The following is a 19488-nucleotide window of genomic DNA, read 5'->3' as shown; positions in this document are numbered from 1 at the left end:
CTGCACCTTCGTAGGAATAGCGGAGACGTGTACCGTATATACTCGAGTATAAGTCGACCTGAGTATAAGTCGAGGCACCTAATTTTGCCATGGAAAACTGGGTAAGCTTATTGACTCAAGTATAAGCCGGATATGCTCTTCCTCTCCCGCTGGCTTGCTGGCTTATACTCAAGTATATACCGTAAGTCACTAAGTCACCTACGACTTAGTGATGTACGGTCACACTGCAGCGGTGTCTTATGGGATTCAGTGACAGTGGCCAACTGGCAATTATATATGTAGATTCTAGGTTCTTGTACTTGTTACAGCAGCCTTCCTTACAAACCACACAGGTGTGCTCTTCTCAAAATTATTGTTGATAGAGGAGCATGAGACCTGACTTGTCCATTTGCCTCCACCAATTGAAAAACATTGATCCCATGTGAAATGTTTTTCAATTATAGCAGACAGATCTGGTCCCATGCTTCTCCATAAACTGTCACTTTAGTTCCTTATGCAGTGTAAATTCTGCTGCCGCTTTCTATAACACCACAATAGCTATAGCTCTGGAATCGGTCTCCCCTCTCACACATACCAAAGCTCTTAAATCAACATACAACCTTGGCACACCACTGCTGAGCAGAGATGGAAAAGATCTCACTCCAACGAGCACTTCATCGCATTCAAGCAATCCCTCACTCTACTTTCAAGTCCACACTCACTGCAGCAAAAAAACCCTACTTCTCCTCACTCATATCCTCCATCTCACAACCCGAAACAGCTATTTAAGACTTTCAATTCTCTCCTCCATTCCCCAGCACCTCCTCTCTCTTCACTAATCTCAGCTGAAGACTTTGCCTAATTCTTCAAGCAGAAAATTGATAACATCAGAGAAAGCTTTGGCCTAGAACCCCCAGAGCCCCTCCTCCTAAATACTCAGCCCTCCTCCTCCAAAACCAGCTTCTCCACCATTGCAGAAGATCGACATCCCACTCTACTCTCAAGATCACATCTCACCACCTGTGCACTTGACCCGATCCAATCCCACATCATCCCTATCCTCCCCACAGTCTTCATCACAACCCTAACCCATCTGTTCAACCTATCACTAACAACTAGTATTTTCCCTTCATGCTTCAAACACGCCTCAATTACACTCATCTTCAAAAAGCCCTCTCTTGACCCATCCTCTGTATCTAGCTATCGCCCCATATCACTTCTGCCCTATGCCTCAAAACTACTGGAACATGTCCATTTTAAACTCCTCCTCCCACCTCTCTTCCTGCTCCCTCTTTGGCCACTTACAGTCTGGCTTCCTGCTGCATCACTTAACTAAAACTGCCCTGACTAAAGTCACTAATGACCTACTTACTACCACAGTCAAGCATCACTACTCTGTCCTCCTCCTCCTGGATCTGTTCTCTGCCTTTGACACAGTGTACCATTCCCTATTACTATAGACCCTCTCATCTCTTGACATCACAGACTTGGCACTATCTTGGATCTCGTCATACATAACAGACCAAACTTTCAGCGTGTCCTACTCTCACACCACTTCCTCACCCCGCCCCCTATCTGTTGGAGTTCCGCAAGGTTCCATCCTAAGTCCCCTGCTCTTCTCCATTTTCAACTTTGGCATGGGAAAGCTCATAGAATCTCAAGGCTTTCAGTATCACTTCTATGCTAATGACACACAGATCTACATCTCTGGACCAGATAGTACTGCCTTGCTAACCGGAATCCCACAATGTCTGTCTGCTATTTCATCCTTCTTCACTGCTAAACTTCTAAAAGTTGATATGGACAAAACAGCATTCATCATCTTTCCCCATCACACTTCCCCAACTGACCTATCTCTTAAAGTAAATGGCTGCTCCCTCTCCGCAGCTCCACAATCTCGCTGCCTAGGGGTAATCCTTGACTATGATCTCTCTTTCAAACCACACATCCAAGACCTTTCCACTTCCTGCTCACTTCAACTCAAAAATATTTCTTGGATCCGTACATTTCTCAACCAGGAATCAGCAAAAACCCTAGTCCATGCACTCATCATCTCCCACCTTGAATACTGCAACTTCCTGCTCTGTAGTCTCCCCTCTAACACTCTTGCACCCCTACAATCTATTTTAAGCTCAGCTGCCCGACTAATCCACCTGTCCCCCTGCTATTCACCAGCCTCTCTCCTCTTTCAATGCCTGCACTGGCTCCCCATTACCCAGAGACTCTAGTTCAAAAACCTAACCATGGCAAACAAAGCCATCCACAACCTGTCTCCTCCTTATATCTGTGATCTAGTCTCCCGGTACTTACCTGCACGCAATCTCCGATCCTCACAAGAGCTCCTTCTCTACTTCCCTCTTATCTCTTATTCCCACAATCACATACAAGATTTCTCCCTTGCATCCCCCCTACTCTGGAACTCTCTACCACAACATATCAGACTGTCGCCTACCATGGAAACCTTCAAAAGGAACCTGAAGTCCTACCTCCTCCGAAAAACCTACAACTTGCAGTAACCACCAAAATGCTGCATGACAAGCTCTACCCTCACCTACTGTATCCTCAACCATACCTTGTAGATTGTGAGCCCTCATGGGCAGAGTCCTCTCTTCTTCTATACAGTCATGACTTGCATTGTTTAAGATTCTAGTACTTCTTTTTTATTATGTATAGCCCTCCTCACATGTAAAGCGCCATGGAATAAATGTCACTTTAATAATAAATAATAATTTTAAGAACAGGAAAGTTGTGCAGCTTGTGAGGAAGGCTCCACTGATAAGCAGGTGGTGCATCATAAAGGAGGAGGTTGACACTGAACCTTTAATATTTTTATATCTGTAAATACCACAAATTTATATCTGAAACACCTTTAATCAAATAAAGATAAAGTGAACAATTTTAAAACTAGATGTGTATTTCCTGAATGAAGTACAGATAGTGGTTTGAAATGGTGCCTGGGCTGCCCTTTTAAGAGAGACTTGACTGCTGCCCCTGCAAGACTTTCAACTCAGGATCCGTTTTAAATGTGGGTGTCTCTCAGGGGCCACTTTGGCCTCAGGGTCTGATTTGGTGGGTGGGGCCCCTCAGGATCCGATTCGGTGGCCTGGGCTCCTCAGGATTTGAATTAGTGGCCGGGATTCCTCAGGGTCCAATTTTGTGGGTGGGTCCCCTCAGGGTCTGATTTTGTGGGTGTGGCCTCTCAGGGTCCGATTTTGTGGGTGTGGCCCCTCAGGGTCCGATTTTGTGGGTGGGTCCCCTCAGGGTCCGATTTTATGGGTGGGGCCCCTCAGGGTCCGATTTTGTGGGTGGGGCCCCTCATGGTCTGATTTTGTGGGTGGGGCCTCTCAGGGTACAATTTTGGGGCCGGGGCCCCTCAGGGTCCGATTTTATGGCCGGGGCCCCTCAGGGTCTGATTTTATGGCCGGGGCCCCTCAGGGTCTGATTTTGTGGGTGGGGCCCCTCAGGGTCCGATTTTGTGGCCGGGACCCCTCAGGGTCTGATTTTGTGGCCGGGGCCCCTCAGGGTCCGATTTTGTGTCCGGGGCCCCTCAGGGTCCGATTTTGTGGCCGGTGCTCTCAGGGTCCGATTTTGTGGTTGGGGCCCCTCAGGGTCCGATTTTGCGGCCGGAGCCTCTTAGGGTCCGATTTTGTGGTTGGGGCCCCTCAGGATATGATTTTGTGGCCGGGGCCCCTGAGGGTCCAATTTTGTGGGTGGGGCCCCTCAAGGTCCGATTTTGTGGGTGGGACCCCTCAGGATCCGATTTTGTGGTTGGGGCCCCTCAGGGTTCAATTTTGTAGGTGGGGTCCCTCAGGGTCCGATTTTGTGGCCGGGGCCCGTTAGGGTCTGATTTTGTGGTTGGGGCCCCTCAGGGTCCGATTTTGTGGGTAGGGCCCCTCAGGGTCCGATTTTGTGAGTGGGGCCACTCAGGGTCCGATGTTGTGGCCGGATCCCCTCAGGGTCCAATTTTGTGGGTGGGGCCCCTCAGGGTCCAATTTTGTGGCCGGGGCCCCTCAGGGTCCAATTTTGTGGCCGGGGCCCCTTAGGGTCCGATTTTGTGGGTGGGGCCCCTCAGGGTACAATTTGGTGGGCGGGGCCACTCTGGGTCTGATTTGGTGGGCGGGGCCACTCTGGGTCCGATTTGGTGGGCGGGGCCACTCTGGGTCCGATTTGGTGAGCTGGGCCACTCTAGGTCTGATTTGGTGGGCGGGCCACTCTGGGTCCGATTTGGGGGGCGGGATCTATCAGAGTCCGATTTGGTGGGCGGGGCCCATCAGGGTCCAATTTGGTTGGCGGGGACCCTCGGGGTCTGATTTGGTGGGCGGGATCCCTCGGGGTCCGAATATTGGCCAAGTTTTAGTGCTCATTTGGAATCTTGTAAGCTCCATTACTTTTATTTTTGACACAAACATTTATCTGTACATTTTTTAAACTGTCTAGTGAGGCACAAAAAGTATCTATGCCACATTATAAATCTTATGCAAGGCATGTGTAAAATGTCAACTCTTCTTATATTTAACTTAGTAAGTCTTTTCCATTCTGTTTAAAAGTGTCCACCATGTGTATGTGTGTAGTTAATATAAGCTTTGTCTTTTGAGATATGATATTGCTGATTTATTATTGATACAGTACTTTGATTGATCTATGGTTGGGATGTGATTAGTAAGGTATTAGAGGATATATAATACTGTCAACATAGTACCAACCTATTTTAAGTTATAAAATTCTGTCTTTCAGTTGGCAAAGTACAATTCTGTCTAAAATGTGGACGGCCCAAAAGAAATGCTGTGTGTTATGCTGCTGCTATGCAGTTAGATGCAAGCTCCACCAGATGGCAAAAGAGTGGAGGGAGGACTGCACACAGCAAGAGCAAACCTGTAGTGCAACAGCAAGGCTACCACCAGGTGGCAGCAGAATAGTCAGACAAGCCGGGTCGATATTAGTCTGTAGCGCAATACCAAAGGAATAAACAAGCAAAGAGTCAGAAATAAACCAAATGGGTCAGTACTGGTCAGGAGCAGATATGCCAAAGACAAGAGAAAAATAGCAGGTCAGGGTCCAAGCCAAGTCAAATACCAGGGAGTCCAAAACATTAAAGGGGGAACACAGAATTGGGACAGGAAGAGGGGAACAAACAGACATGGGCAAAGTCAGCAACAGCAGAAGGACATATCAGAGTATACACGGAATCAGCTACTCAGGCTGTAGGCAGAAACTATAACTGACACCACCTGCAGGATATGCAGTGGAGAGAAATAGCCAGCGTGTAGAGAAAAGTTAACTCTTGACATGATCAGACTGGAAAAGAGAGACAGGATACAAAACCCGGCCTGGATCATGACACTGTGTATGTTGCTCTGGATAAATGGATGGAAATGATTTGTAAACCTAGAAGAAAAGTGAGTTTGTAATTGACCAGTTAATTGGCTCTTGTGAGTGTAAGGATTTCCATAATGGATTAGAGAAATAAATGTGTTTTGTGTTAATCAATAACTCCAAGCACTCATTGTGCCCAATTGGACTTAAGGAACGTAAATTAAAATCCACCTTGATTCAAATCTCTTGAATTTACAGCTTCATTTTGCTGTATGTTTACATAGGAAGATTTGATAAGACACAGTGATCATTATAGGGTTTTTGGTCTGGTGAGATTTAAATTGCATCACAAAGAACAAAAAGTTATGGAATTATAGAAATCACAGAATGTTAGTGACATATGAATGATGGAAAAATGTAAGCAAATATTTCCAAACATTGTAATGTTTTTAGAAACTTGTATAAGTGCCATGTGTATGAACACAGGCACTTGCATGATTGGCATGCTATCAGTGAGGTTACCAATAGTTGTCTGAGGTATATTTTGTCATACAGAATGCACTTAGCTATTCAAATCATCAAGATCTGCTCCTGACATCTCCCTTTGCCATTCCTGACAATGATGCAACAGAAGTGCTCAATGGGAGGCAAGCCCAGGATTCTGCAGGGCAGTTCAGCTCAATTAACCTGTTAGCAAATATTTGTACTGTACAGTAAATACATATCCTTAATGATGCTGGAATACAGTGGGTATGGAAAGTATTCAGACCCCTTTAAGTTTTTCACTCTTTGTTTCATTGCAGCCATTTGGTAAATTCAAAAAAGTTCATTTTTTCACATTAATGTACACTCTGTACCCCATCTTAACTAAGAAAAAACAGAAATGTAGAAATTTTGGCCAATTTATTAATAAGCAAAAACCGAAATATCACATGGTCATAAGTATTCAGATCCTTTGCTCAGACACTCATATTCAAGCCACATGCTGTCCATTTCCTTGTGATCCTCCTTGAGATGGTTCTACTCCTTTATTGGAGTCCAGCTGTGCTTAATTAAACTGATAGGACTTGATTTGGAAAGGCACACACCTGTCTATATAAGACCTCACAGTGCATGTCAGACCAAATGAGAATCTTGAGGTCAAAAGGAACTGGCCAAGGAGCTCAGAGACAGAATGGTGGCAAGGTACACATCTGGCCAAGGTTACAAAATAATTTCTGCAGTAATCAAGGTTGCTAAGAGCACAGTGGCCTCCAAAATCCTTAAAAGAAAGAAGTTTGGAGACACCAGAAGTCTTCCTAGACCTGGCCGTCCAGCAAAACTGAGCAATCATGGGAGAAGAGCCTTGGTGAGAGAGATAAAAAAGAACCCCAAGATCACTGTGGCTGAGCTCCAGAGATGTAGTAGGGAGATGGGAGAAAGTTCCACAAAGTCAACTATCACTGCAGCCCTCCACTTAGTGCAAGACATATGAAAGTCCGCATAGAGTTCACTAAAAAACACATGAAGGACTCCGAGACTATGAGCAATACGATTCTCTGGTCAGATCAGATGAAAATGGACCTTTTTGGTGATAATTCTAAGCAGTATGTGTGGAGAAAACCAGGCACTGCTTATCACCTGCCCAATACAATCCCAACAGTGAAACATGGTGGTGGCAGCATCATGCTGTGGGGGTGTTTTTCAGCTGCAGGGACAGAATGACTACTTGCCATTAAAGAAAACATGAATCCAGCCAAGTACAGAGATATCCTGGATGACAACTGCTTCCAGAGTGCTCTGTACCTCAGACTTGGCCAAAGGTTCACCTTCCAACAAGACAATGACCCTAAGCACACAGCTAAAATAACAAAGGAGTGGCTTTGGAACAACTCTGTGACCATTTTTGACTGGCCCTAACCTAAACCCAATTGAGCATCTCTGGAGAGACCTGAAAATAGCTATCCACCAATGTTCACCATTCAACCTGACGAAACTGGAGTGGTTCAGCTTGGAAGAATGGCAGAGGATCCCCAAATCCAGGTGTGAAAAACTTGTTGCATCATTATCAAGAAGATTCATTGCTGTACTAGCTCAAAAGGGTGCTTCTACTCAATACTGAGCAAAGGGTCTGAATACTTATGACCATTTGATATTTCAGTTTTTATTTTTAATAAATTTGCAAAAATTTCTACATTTCTGTTTTTTTTTAGTCAAGATGGGGTGCAGTGAACATTAATTAGAAAAAAATGAACTTTTTTGAATTTACCAAATGGCTGCAATGAAACAAAGAGTGAAAAATGTAAAGGGCTCTGAATACTTTCCGTACCCACTGTACTTAATAAATTAATTCCTTTGGTGAAGAAGTCTTGTTATTCTTCTACTTTAATCACAATTTGAAGTTTTCTGCTAAATAGATTTTGGTGTATAGGGGTTAGACTGTGTGCTGGGTCTTCCCTCTCTCTCTGTGATTCCCTGGTCCCTCCGCCTGTCTCTTGTGTAATATGTATTACACAACTATTAAGGCTATGTCTTTACTGCACATTACAAAAATTTGCTGACACAAAAATTTGCATCCAACACAAAAACAGGTCTCATCGTTGAAGCAGATAGACCTCCATTCCAGTCTCCATGGCCATGTTTCTTTGCACCATGATAGGTCTAAGAGTGATGGCATGAGGTCAATAGAATTCCTGTAGCTGGAAAATTGGATTGGAGCGCTAATTCTTTTTCATGGATTGTATAGACACTGTTTGACATCTAAGGCTTTTAATATGATATCTAATTTCACTTTCAATGCAGAATAAATTACTTCATGCCATTCTTCAATCTGACAAGACCATGTGGGCAACGGCATGAAAAGGTCTTCAGAAGAGAATGTGAAATTTTTCCAAGAACCATTTTTCAACACAATAACACAGGCCACATTTTGCTCATACTATCATGCAGTTTCTTCAGACTTCTTTACCATTGATCACATCTGGTTTGTAATTGCCAGAGGTGGATCTTGGTGACTAACATTCTGCATGAAAAAACATTCATCAGATAACCATTAACAACTTAATTGATATCATGTGAAGGTATGTAAGTGCATGTATTTCTGCTGGGGCATTCATACTCTATACTAAATAAATTGAGGTTTATTGAAAACTCTGTTTCCATTTTTTCATCATTTGGACATCAATAACATGTCTATGGATTCTACAAACATAATAATTGCTCTATTTTTCCTTTTTGGTGTTGCAATATCAATGGTGTATTCGTGTGTGATTAGACCTTTTTTTATACTGCCTGGCATATGTATGATAGTTTGTATAGGCTTTAGATAAATTATGTACTTGGAGCCACAGTTATAAAAGGTTTTGACAGCGTGACTATGTTTTGAGGATTCTGAAAAGAATAAAATTCCACAATGAATTATAACACTGCAACTTATGCATGGGGCAGAATTTAAATTATCCTTTTATGTCTAGGAAAAAAGCGGAAATTTTATGCTTGAAATTATTATAAATGAGCCTGCTAAAAGTTCTAAAATCCTGTGTTTTGCCATATAATCCTTAGTTGTGATATTTCCTATAGTCTCTTCCACCAAGAGAAAAAATTACATACAAGTTTGGAAAAATTTGCTTGAATTAATGGCAAAACAACCATAGATAGTATTGAAGGAGTTTTTTGCATCTGTATTTTTTGGCTTTACATTAAGATTAACCCCTTTACCCCCGATGGTGGTTTGGACGTTAATAACCGGGCCAATTTTTTACAATTCTGACCACTGTCCCTTTATAAGGTAATAACTCTGGAACGCTTCCATGTATCCTGGGGATTCTGGCATTTTTTTGTTCGTGAAATATTGTACTTCATGATGGTCATAACATTTATTTGATATAAGTTGCATTTATTTGTGAAAGAAAAGAAAATTTGGTGAAAATTTTGAAAATTTTGCAATTTTCCATCTTTGAATTTTCATGCCCTTAAATAAAAGAGATATGTCACACAAAATACTTAATAAGTAACATTTCCCACATGTCTACTTTACATCAGCACCATTTTGGAACAAAAATTTTTCTTTTGTTAGGAAGTTATAAAGGTTAAAGTTAAACAGCGGTTTATCATTTTCACAACATCATTTTTTTTAGGGAACACATCACATTTGAAGTCACTTTGAGGGGTCTATATAATAGAAAATACGCAAAAGTGATACCATTCTAAACACTGCACCCCTCAAGGTGCTCAAAACCACATTCAAGATGTTTATTCACCCTTCAGGTGCTTAACAGGAATTTTTGGAATGTTTAAAAAAATGAACATTTAACTTTTTTTGACAAAAAAATTACTTCAGATCCAATTTTTTTAATTTTACCAAGGGTAACATGAGAAATTGGACCCCAAAAGTTGTTGTGAAATTTGTTCTGAGTACACTGATACCCCATATGTGCAGGTAAACCACCGTTTGACTTTTCAATGCAAAATTGGCTGGAATTGAGATCGTACACCATGTCACGTTTGGAGAGCTCCTGATGTGCCTAAACAGTAGAAACCCCCAAAAGTGACACCATTTTGGAAACTAGACCCCCTAGTGAACTTATTTAGATGTGTGGTGAGAATTTTGAACCCCCAAGTGCTTGACAGAAGTTTATAATGTAGAGCCGTAAAAATTAAAAAAATCATGTTTTTCTCACAAAAATGATCATTTCACCCCCAGTTTTTTCTTTTCCCAAGGTTAACAGGAGAAATTGGGCTCCAAAGGTTGTTGTGCAATTTGTCCTGAGTATGATGATACCCCATATGTGGGGGTAAACCACTGTTTGGGCAAATGGCAGAGCTCGGAAGGGAAGGAGCGCCATTTGACTTTTTCAACGCAAAATTGGCTGGATTTAAGATCAGATGTTGCATTTGGAGAGCCCCTGATGTGCCTAAACAGTGGAAACTCCACCCAATTGACACCATTTTGGAAACTAGACCCCCTAAGGAACTTATCTAGATTTGTCGTGAGCACTTTGAACCCCCAACGTAGAGCTGTAAAAATAAAAAATCATATTTTTTCCACAAAAATGATCTTTTCGTCCCCAATTTTTTATTTTCCCAAGGGTAACAGAAAAAATTGAACAAAAATAGTTGTTGTGCAGTTTGCCCTGAGTATGCTGATACTCCATATGTGGGTGTAAACCACTGTTTGAGCACATGGCAGAGCACAAAAAGGAAGGTGTGCAAGATTTTACTGTTATGGTTTGTAGGTGCCAAGATGCACTGGGGGAGCCCATGAGGTGACAAACCATTTTCGAGCACATTACATTTTTTGATCGTTTTTTATCCCAATTTTTGTGAGGCAAAATGAACAAACACCAGCAATTCATGATTTTCTTTTGGGGGGGAGTTTATACCATTCCGCGTGTGGTAAAATTGATAAAGCAGTTTTATTCTTCGGGTTAGTACGATTACAGCAATACCTCATTTATATCATTTTTTACGTTTTGGAGCTTTTATACAGTAAAAACTATTTTATATAAAAATAATTATTTTTGCATAGCTTATTCTGAGAGCTATAACTCTTTTATTTTTCTGGTGATGGAGCTGTATGGAGCTTGTTTTCTGTGGGACAAGATGATATTTTCAGCAGTACAATGTTTATTTATTCCCGTCTTTTTGATCGTGTATTATTCCACTTTATGTTCGGCGGTATGATGATAAAGCATTGTTTTTTGCCTTGTTTTTTTCTTATGGTGTTCACTAAAGGGGTTAACTAGTGGGACAGTTTTATAGGTCAGGTCATTATGGACTCGGTGATACCAAATATGTGTTCTTTTTATTTTTTTTCATTCAAATATTTATTTAGTGATATTGATTTTTTTAATTTTTTTTTTAAAATATTTTTATAATTATTTTAATTTTTTTTACTTTATTATCTTTTTACACTTTGTCCCACTATGGGACAATCATTTTTTTCAGGCTGATTTCTTCTATAGCATGCAGATGAAGCAGCATCTGCATGCTATAGAAGCTGTCAGTGCTGCACTAACTGCACTGACCTGAGAGACTTCCTGATCATGCACTGCACATGACCTGGAAGTTTCTCAGCTCTGGTAACCTGGATGTCATCATGATGACATCTGGTTACCATGGGAGCGATAGAGATGGCATCACGCCGCAGGGTATCCCATCCAAAGGCTTACAGCCCTCTGCCTGCTCCCGGAATGCTGCAATCGTATTCGATCACAGAATTTCGAAGGTTAAAGTTCCTGGGAGTGGTCTGTGACCACTCCTGGCACTTAGTGCCGGGTGTCAACTGTGAGAATCAGCTGACACCCAGCCGCGATCGGCTGCACACCACCCATGTGCACGGCCAACTGCTGAGACGTACTATCCCGTCCATGGTCAAATGGGTCCAGGGCACATAGACAGGATACTATGTCTGATGTCAGAAAGGGGATAAAATTTAGACTGAAACAATATAATTGTTAAAATGAGTAGAACTATTATGTGTCATTTAGGAGGAGCAAAATGGTGTGGTATCTATTTCTTGGAAAGTAAACTTGAAAAATCTGGTTCTCTATTAATGTGATTATGTACTAATCCTGCATCGATGTTTGGTTCCTAGAGAAATTATAATGCCTGCTTTCCTGACTGTAATTCCAATTTTCTTCTTTTGTCCCAGTCATTAATACCTCTTTACTAGGAAATGTGGTCTATCCAATAACTGAGATTAGTCTTTAAGAAGATTATACTAATAAAAGAACACGGAGAATGAGAACTATGAGATTTATGCACATGTTTTATCAAATAGCAATCATTATTCAATAATTTACTTGGGCTATTTGTGTATAACAAACAGTCAATTGAATAAAACATGAAAAAAAACCTTTCTTTTTAAAGATTCGCTTCTTCTCTATTCAAAGAATAGTATGCTGATATAAAGTCTGCTATTGTATATTCAAAATTGTTTCAGTATTCTTTCATAAGACTAGATGACTACAGCAAAATTTTATTTTTTAAGGAAGATCAATCAGGTGTTCATTAATATCACACTATTTCAACTACTTCTACATATGCACACTACTGACTTGCAGCTTAGTAAAAGGAGTCACTTGGGTGCTACTTTGCCTCCATATGATTTGAATTTCATAGAGGAGAATGTAGAGATCTTTTCTGTTAATGCCTGTGTTTTAAAGAAATGTGTAATCTACATTTGAACACTGTAATAAAAAGGTAATGTCTAGAGATGAGCTAATCTTCAGAAATTCAATTTTGTCAGCTTTGAAAATTTTTCCCCAAAATTGATGTGCAGCAAATCGATTTGCTGAAATGGCAATATTGGAAAACCTACAATTGCCTGGAAAAGACTCTAAGGCTGGGGTCACACTGGCGAGGAATACGGCCAAGTGAGAGGCACTAAAAGCACGCATTAGACACGGACAAATGATTCTCTATGGGGTTCCTCGCACCAGCCGTATATTTCTCATCCGTATTCTACGGTCCGTGCCAATTGCAGCATGCTGCGATTGTCAGCGTACTACGGCCGTAGTATGCCAATGCAAGTCTATGGGTGCGCAAAAAATACGGATTACACACGGACCACACATGTGACTTGCGAGAAATACGCACCCGGTGTCTTTTAGCAAAGGCGGCAATTCAGTGCGCTATACAGTAAACTCACACTGACAGGTTTAATAAAGACACGAAAGAATAGATATAGACACATAGAATACATATATATATATATGCATTCTATGTGTCTATATCTATTCTTTGGTTTCTGTTTAGAAGCCCTGTCATAGGGCTCCATTATATGTCCATTTTGCAAGCCTGCAAGAAAATCTCGCCATACGGATGCCATACGGATTACATACGGATGCTTACATGCGCAAAATACGCAACCACACCTTGATTACGGATGACATACAGAGCACTGTTTAGGGGCCATTCATCAGTATTACGCATGTAAAATACTGACCGTATTTTGCGTCGGTTAGTGTGACCCCGGCCTTAGGTATCTTATGATAATGAGTGATGAGCGAGTATAGTCGTTGCTCAGGTTTTTCCGAGCATGCTCGGGTGTCCTCCGAGTATTTTGGTGTGCTCGGAGATTTAGTTTTCATCGTCTCATCTGCATGATTTAAGACAGCTAGACAGCTTGAATACATGTGTGGATTGCCTGTTTGTTAGGGAATTCCCACATGTATTCAGCTTGTCTACAAGTCACAAATCATGCAGATAAGACAACGAAAACTAAATCTCTGAGCACACCGAAATACTCGGAGGACACCCGAGCATGCTCGAGAAAACGTGAGCAAAGAGTATACTCGCTCATCACTAATGATAATATTTAACCCCTTTTGAGCTTTTTAATGCAAACACAGAGCACAGTCTTATTAATGTCAAAGTGACCTCAACATGTACTAGTATGGTAAGCGGTGGTAGCCAAGAGCTCATTTAATAACTAAGTGAACTAACAGGATTTTTACGCTTTGTAAAATGGAAAAATAGCCCAATATTTTTTTTGACAGCAGTTTCCTGTCTTGCTGTTATTTAAACACAGATGGTATACATGGAAAAACTATAGCTTAATGGCAAGCAATGGTCCAAAAATTATCCCTATATTTGGGACTAGCAAGAAATTGAAGAAACAATGGGTTTTAGAGGAAAAAAAATTGTCCAAAATAATTATTTTTGGGAGCAGTTTTATATTCTTTTACTCTGTACAGGATATAGTTTCCAGCCGCTAAAAGAGTATAGCATACATATGCTGCAGCTGATCGCATCATTGGCATCAGCTGAAGGTGAATAAAAATCTGGACTAATCCATGCCTGATTCATGGGGTTGATCTTTATTCCTATATTTTCAGAAAAATTCAACTTCACAAACAGATATAATAGGAAGTGCTAGGTAGATAGACATCCAAAGATCCAGTACCTGCAACAGGGCGCTATATTATTGGGAGCATTTATGGATCTAAAACTTGACTAGCGTAACAGGTGTGTAAAAAATGTTTGCAACATTGACAATTTATGAGATAAACAGTTGCTGTTGAATGTCTGGATTTTGGATAATTTTCTTTTATTTTAATCCCCATTCATTAACCCCTTCATGACCTGAGCTTTTTTCGATTTTTCATTTTCGGTTTTCGCTCCCCTCTTTCCCAGAGCCATAACTTTTTTATTTTTCTGTCAATATGGCCATGTGAGGGCTTATTTTTTGCAGAACAAGTTGTTCTTTTGAACTACATCCTTAATTTTAGCATGTTGTGTACTCAAAAATGGGAAAAAAATTCCAAGTGCGGTGAAATAGCAAAAAAAGTGCAATCCCACACTTGTTTTTTGCTTGGCTTTTTTGCTAGGTTCAATAAATGCAAAAACTAACCTACCATTATAATTCTCCAGGTCATTACGAGTTCATAGACACCAAACATGTCTGTGTTGTCTTTTACCTAAGTGGTGAAAAAAATTCCAAAGTTTGCAAAAAAAAGAATGTGCAATTTTCCGAGACCCGTAGCGTCTCCATTTTTCGTGATCTGGGGTCGGGTGAGGGCTTATTTTTTGCGGGCCAAGGTGATGTTTTTAATGATACCACTTTTGTGCAGAAACGTTCTTTTGATCGCCAGTTATTGCATTTTAATGCAATGTCATGGCGACTAGAGTTGAGCGAAACGAGTCGGCTAAATTCAGAATCCGCCGACTTTGGCTAAAGTCGAGTTTCGCCAATCGAAACCCGACCATAGCGTGAGGTCGGCCATGAGATCGCCGACTTGAGCGCCAAAGTCACATTACCCACAATGCTTCCAGTGCCTTTTCTCATCCAATCATCAATGACGCACAGTGTGGGCAGCGCGATGACATCGGCAGTGGCCCCCACCAAGTTAGAGAAGGGCATTCAAGTGATTGGCTGGCTTTATGTGGCATCACAATGCCTTTAAAAGGCCGTTACTGCCGACCGCCATCTTACTTCTGCCGATCTTAGCATAGGGAGAGGTTGCTGCTGCTCGTTCTCAATAGGGAGAGTGTTTAGGCAGGGCAAAAAAAAAATTGCTTGTGCTGATAGCGAATGTCACTGTACAACACATTAGTATAGTGTGCAGTGACAGGGGAGGATATATTTGTGTGCAGCTGCTCTGTTGGTTATTAGGCTGCCTTATAAGACTCCCTGATAGCTGCATTGCTGTTTGCACATTGCTGTGCAGAGTGCTTTTTTAAAAGCAAAAATATTTTTACTCCTTTTCTCTGCACAGTTACCAATCATTCATTTTTTCACACTTTTTTGTGCAGCAGCTCTGTTGGTGATTAGGCTGCCTTATAAGGCTCCCTGATAGCTGCATTGCTGTTTGCACACAGCTGTGCAGACTGCTTTTTTAAAAGCAAAAATCCTTTTATTCCTTTTTTTCTGCACAGTAGATACTGAGTGTACATTTTTTCACACACCGTATAGAGGTGTACGCTCCTCACACACTACCGTGTACCAGCTGGTATCATGGACAAATTCATGCTATTTGTGTGTGACTCCGTAAAAAAATACACCGAGATTAACATTTTTCCATACATACACCGTATAGAGGTGTCCGATTCTCAAACAGTATCGGATATCTGGTATTCTTATTATGGTCACATCTACACAGAGTCAGCGTGTGTGTGACACTCCATAAATACATTTCCATTTCTTTATACACCGTATTGAGCTGTTCGATTATCAAACAGTATCTGATATCTGGTGTTCTTATTACGGTCACATCTACACAGAGTCAGCGTATGTGTGTGACACTCCATAAATACATATACGGACATTTTCATTTCTCTATACACCGTATTGAGCTGTCCGATTGTCAAACAGTATCTGATATCTGGTGTTCTTATTACGGTCACATCTACACACAGTCAGCGTGTGTGTGTGACACTCCATAAATACATATACGGACATTTTCATTTCTCTATACACCGTATTGAGCTGTCCGATTATCAAACAGTATCTGATATCTGGTGTTCTTATTACGGTCATATCTACACAGAGTCAGCGTGTGTGTGACACTCCATAAATACATATACGAACATTTCCATTTCTCTATACACCATATTGAGCTGTCCGATTATCCAACAGGATCTGATATGTGGTGTTCTTATTACGGTTACATCTACACAGAGTCAGCGTGTATGTGTGACACTCCATAAATACATATACAGACATTTCCATTTCTCTATACACTGTATTGAGCTGTCCAATTATCAAACAATATCTGATATCTGGTGCTCTTATTACGGTCACATTTACAAAGAGTCAGCGAGTGTGTGTGACACTCCATAAATACATATACGGAGATTGACAGTTTCACCAACAATGTATACAGCTGTACACCTCTGATACAGTATCGTACATCTGCTTGTTGAATTACGGTGAAATACATACTGGGTTAGCGTCTGTGACTCACAAAATATATATGGAGATTTCAGTTCTTACATACACCTTACACAGCTGTACGCTACTCATACAGTACCATTTCTCTGCTGGTATTTTTGGTACATTTTGCCAAATATGATGAAATCTGGTGGAAGAGGCCCAGGAAGTGGGCGGGGGGGGCTCAGCTGGTACTGATAGTGGTGGTGGTGCATCGGCTGGTTCTGCCAAAAGCACAATAGCAGCTAAGGCAGGAGGTGTTGAGCCTGTGTCATCGTCTGGCACAAGAAGGCCTTTAAGGTTCCCTTTTCTGGGAGTAGGTAAACTGCTTTTAAAGCCGGAGCATCAGGAACAGGTTTTGGCTTACATTGCCGAAACAGCCTCCAGCTCTATCGCCTCCTCTTCTGAAGTTTAAAAAAATGCAATCACTGAGTCGTCAGTGCAGGCTTCTGGTCAGGATCCACCCCTTTCCTTGTCTCCTTCAGCCCCACTAAAAGTGAAGGATGCGGCAGCCCACATTTCAGATTACTCCATGGAGCTCTTTTCACAGGCCATTCCTGTGTTATCAAGTGAAATTCTGAATTCCCCAGTCCAACATGAATCGGAGATGGAGTGCACTGATGCACAGCCACTGCTAGATGATTCTCCTGGTACATTGACCAACAGCACTACATTCCCCTCGCACTCTACAGAGCCAGAATGTGACACTGATGAAACTCAGGTGCCCCTTTCTGCATACTATACCACCTTACATGGTGACACAGAGGAAGGTGCAGATGAAAGTGCCAGTTCCCTGAGCAGGTGGGGGGTCCTACTCGTGGGTGACGGCAGTGGCACAGGGCCCCTCATAGTACGCAAAAGTGTCTCTGCCTGTGGGAGTGCCCACTAGCCATCAGACATACTGTCGTACTATGAGGGGCCCTGTGCCAGTGCCATCGCCCATGAGTGGGCCCCCCATGCTAGCTCAGGGCCACAGCACTTGCAATACTTACCTCTCTCTGCTTCACCGCTATGATGTCTTCTGCCTTTCCTGACAGTGACATTCAGGTTACAGAGCGCGATGACATCATGTCTGTATGCCCTCTACCGAAACACTACAAGTGCAGAGAGCTTTAAAATGGCAATGCTGAGGAGTCCAGAGTATAGCAATGCCCAGCGAGGAGAGGTATTTAATTTTTTTAAATGTTAGGAGCATTTTTTAGAGAGCAATATACACTGGAGAATGATATATGGTGCCCATTATACACTGGATCATTAGAAATGGGGCCCATTATATATGGAGCATAATTTGGGCCCATAACACACTGGAGCATCGTCCATGGGGACCAACATATACTGGAGCATTCCAAATGGGGGGACATCAGACACTGAAGCAGCATTTATGGGGCCCATTATACACTGGAGCATTAGAAATGGGGCCCATTATATATGGATTCTATGGAGCATTATTTGGGCCCATAAGACAGTGGAGCATCATCAATGGGGACTAACATATACTGTAGCATTATGTGGAGCTCATCATATACTATATGGAACATTATATGGGACCAATTATTCTGTATGGAGAAATATATGGGGCTCATTATTCTGTATGGTGCACTAGATGGTTTTTTGAGGTATTGTACAATTTAAAATAGATATCAGTCACGTCATGTAAGCAGTGAAGTATTTTTCATTGTACTATACCTATATTTCTGTGCCGTATCGGAGTATTATGAATTGTGATATGTGTTAAAAGGGCGCACTGACACTCTTTGGCCCAGGGCACACGAAAACCTGCCGCCAGCCCTACCCCCCACAACTTGAGCCAAATAACCCCCAGTTTTCAATGCGTAACTATTATTATAAAGTAAATTAGGTTGCCAAGCTTAAGTAATAAGAATTGATGTTGTTGGCACTGAAATGGGCACTGTAGGTGTGTTTACTGTCCTCCACACCCTGCCGACTTTGCATCCCCATTGACTTGCATTGGGTTTCGTATTTCAGTCGGACCCCGACTTTTCCCTATAGTCGGCAAATTTCGGTCGACCTGACTTTTAAGAAAGTCGGATTTCATGAAACCCGACTCGACCCGAAAAAAGGAAAAGTCGCTCCTCTCTAGTGGTGACCAAAAAAAGTAATTCTGGCATTTTGAATTTTTTTCTCACTAGCCCATTTAGCGATCAGGTTAATGCTTTTTTTATTGATAGATCAGGCGGTTCTGAATGCAGTGATACCTAATATGTGTATGTGTGATTTTTTTTATTGTTTTATCTTGATTGGGGCGAAAGGGGAGTGATTTGAACTTTTAGGTTTTTTTTATTTTTTTTTATTTTTAAACATTTTTTTACTTTTGGCATGCTTCAATAGCCTCCATAGGAGGCTTGAAGCATGCACAACTCGATCAGCTCTGTTACATATGGGCAATGAGCAGATTGCCCATATGTAGCAGATTTACTGCTGTACTTTGAGCGCTGGCTACCGGGCGGCGCTCAAAGCGATCTGCCTGGAACAACCATAGAGGTCTCTATGAGACCTCTGGTTGTCCAGGCAAAGTGTCGCCGACCCCAATCATGTGACAGGGGTCAGCGATGAGCTCACTTCCGGCCAACGGCAGGAAGCGCTAGTTAAATGCCTGCTGTCAGCGTTTGACAGCAGGATTTAACAAATTAATAGTTGCGGGCGGATGGCGATTCCGCTCGTGCCTATTGCGGGCACATGTCAGCTGTTCATAACAGCTGACATGTCACGGCTTTGAGGTGGGCTCACCGCCGGAGCCCACCTCAAAGCAGGGGAGTCTGACCGCTGACGTACTGTCCCGTCAGCAGTCAGAAAGGGGTAAAAAAGATTGCATAAGAAATGCA

The 19488-nt window shown here is 41.9% G+C and overlaps 1 protein-coding gene across 2 annotated transcripts in view; it reads left to right on the top strand.

Moving 5' to 3' along the window:
- Positions 1 to 19488, top strand: part of PCDH15 (protocadherin related 15) — a 2659104-nt gene that overhangs the window by 968274 nt on the left and 1671342 nt on the right. The gene's annotated exons all lie outside the window — the stretch shown is intronic.

Source organism: Dendrobates tinctorius, unplaced genomic scaffold (assembly GCF_039654945.1).
Source record: "Dendrobates tinctorius isolate UK_male_01 unplaced genomic scaffold, ASM3965494v1 ptg000156l, whole genome shotgun sequence".
NCBI classification, from domain to species: Eukaryota; Metazoa; Chordata; class Amphibia; order Anura; family Dendrobatidae; genus Dendrobates; species Dendrobates tinctorius.
This window is presented reverse-complemented; position numbering and strand designations above follow the sequence as displayed.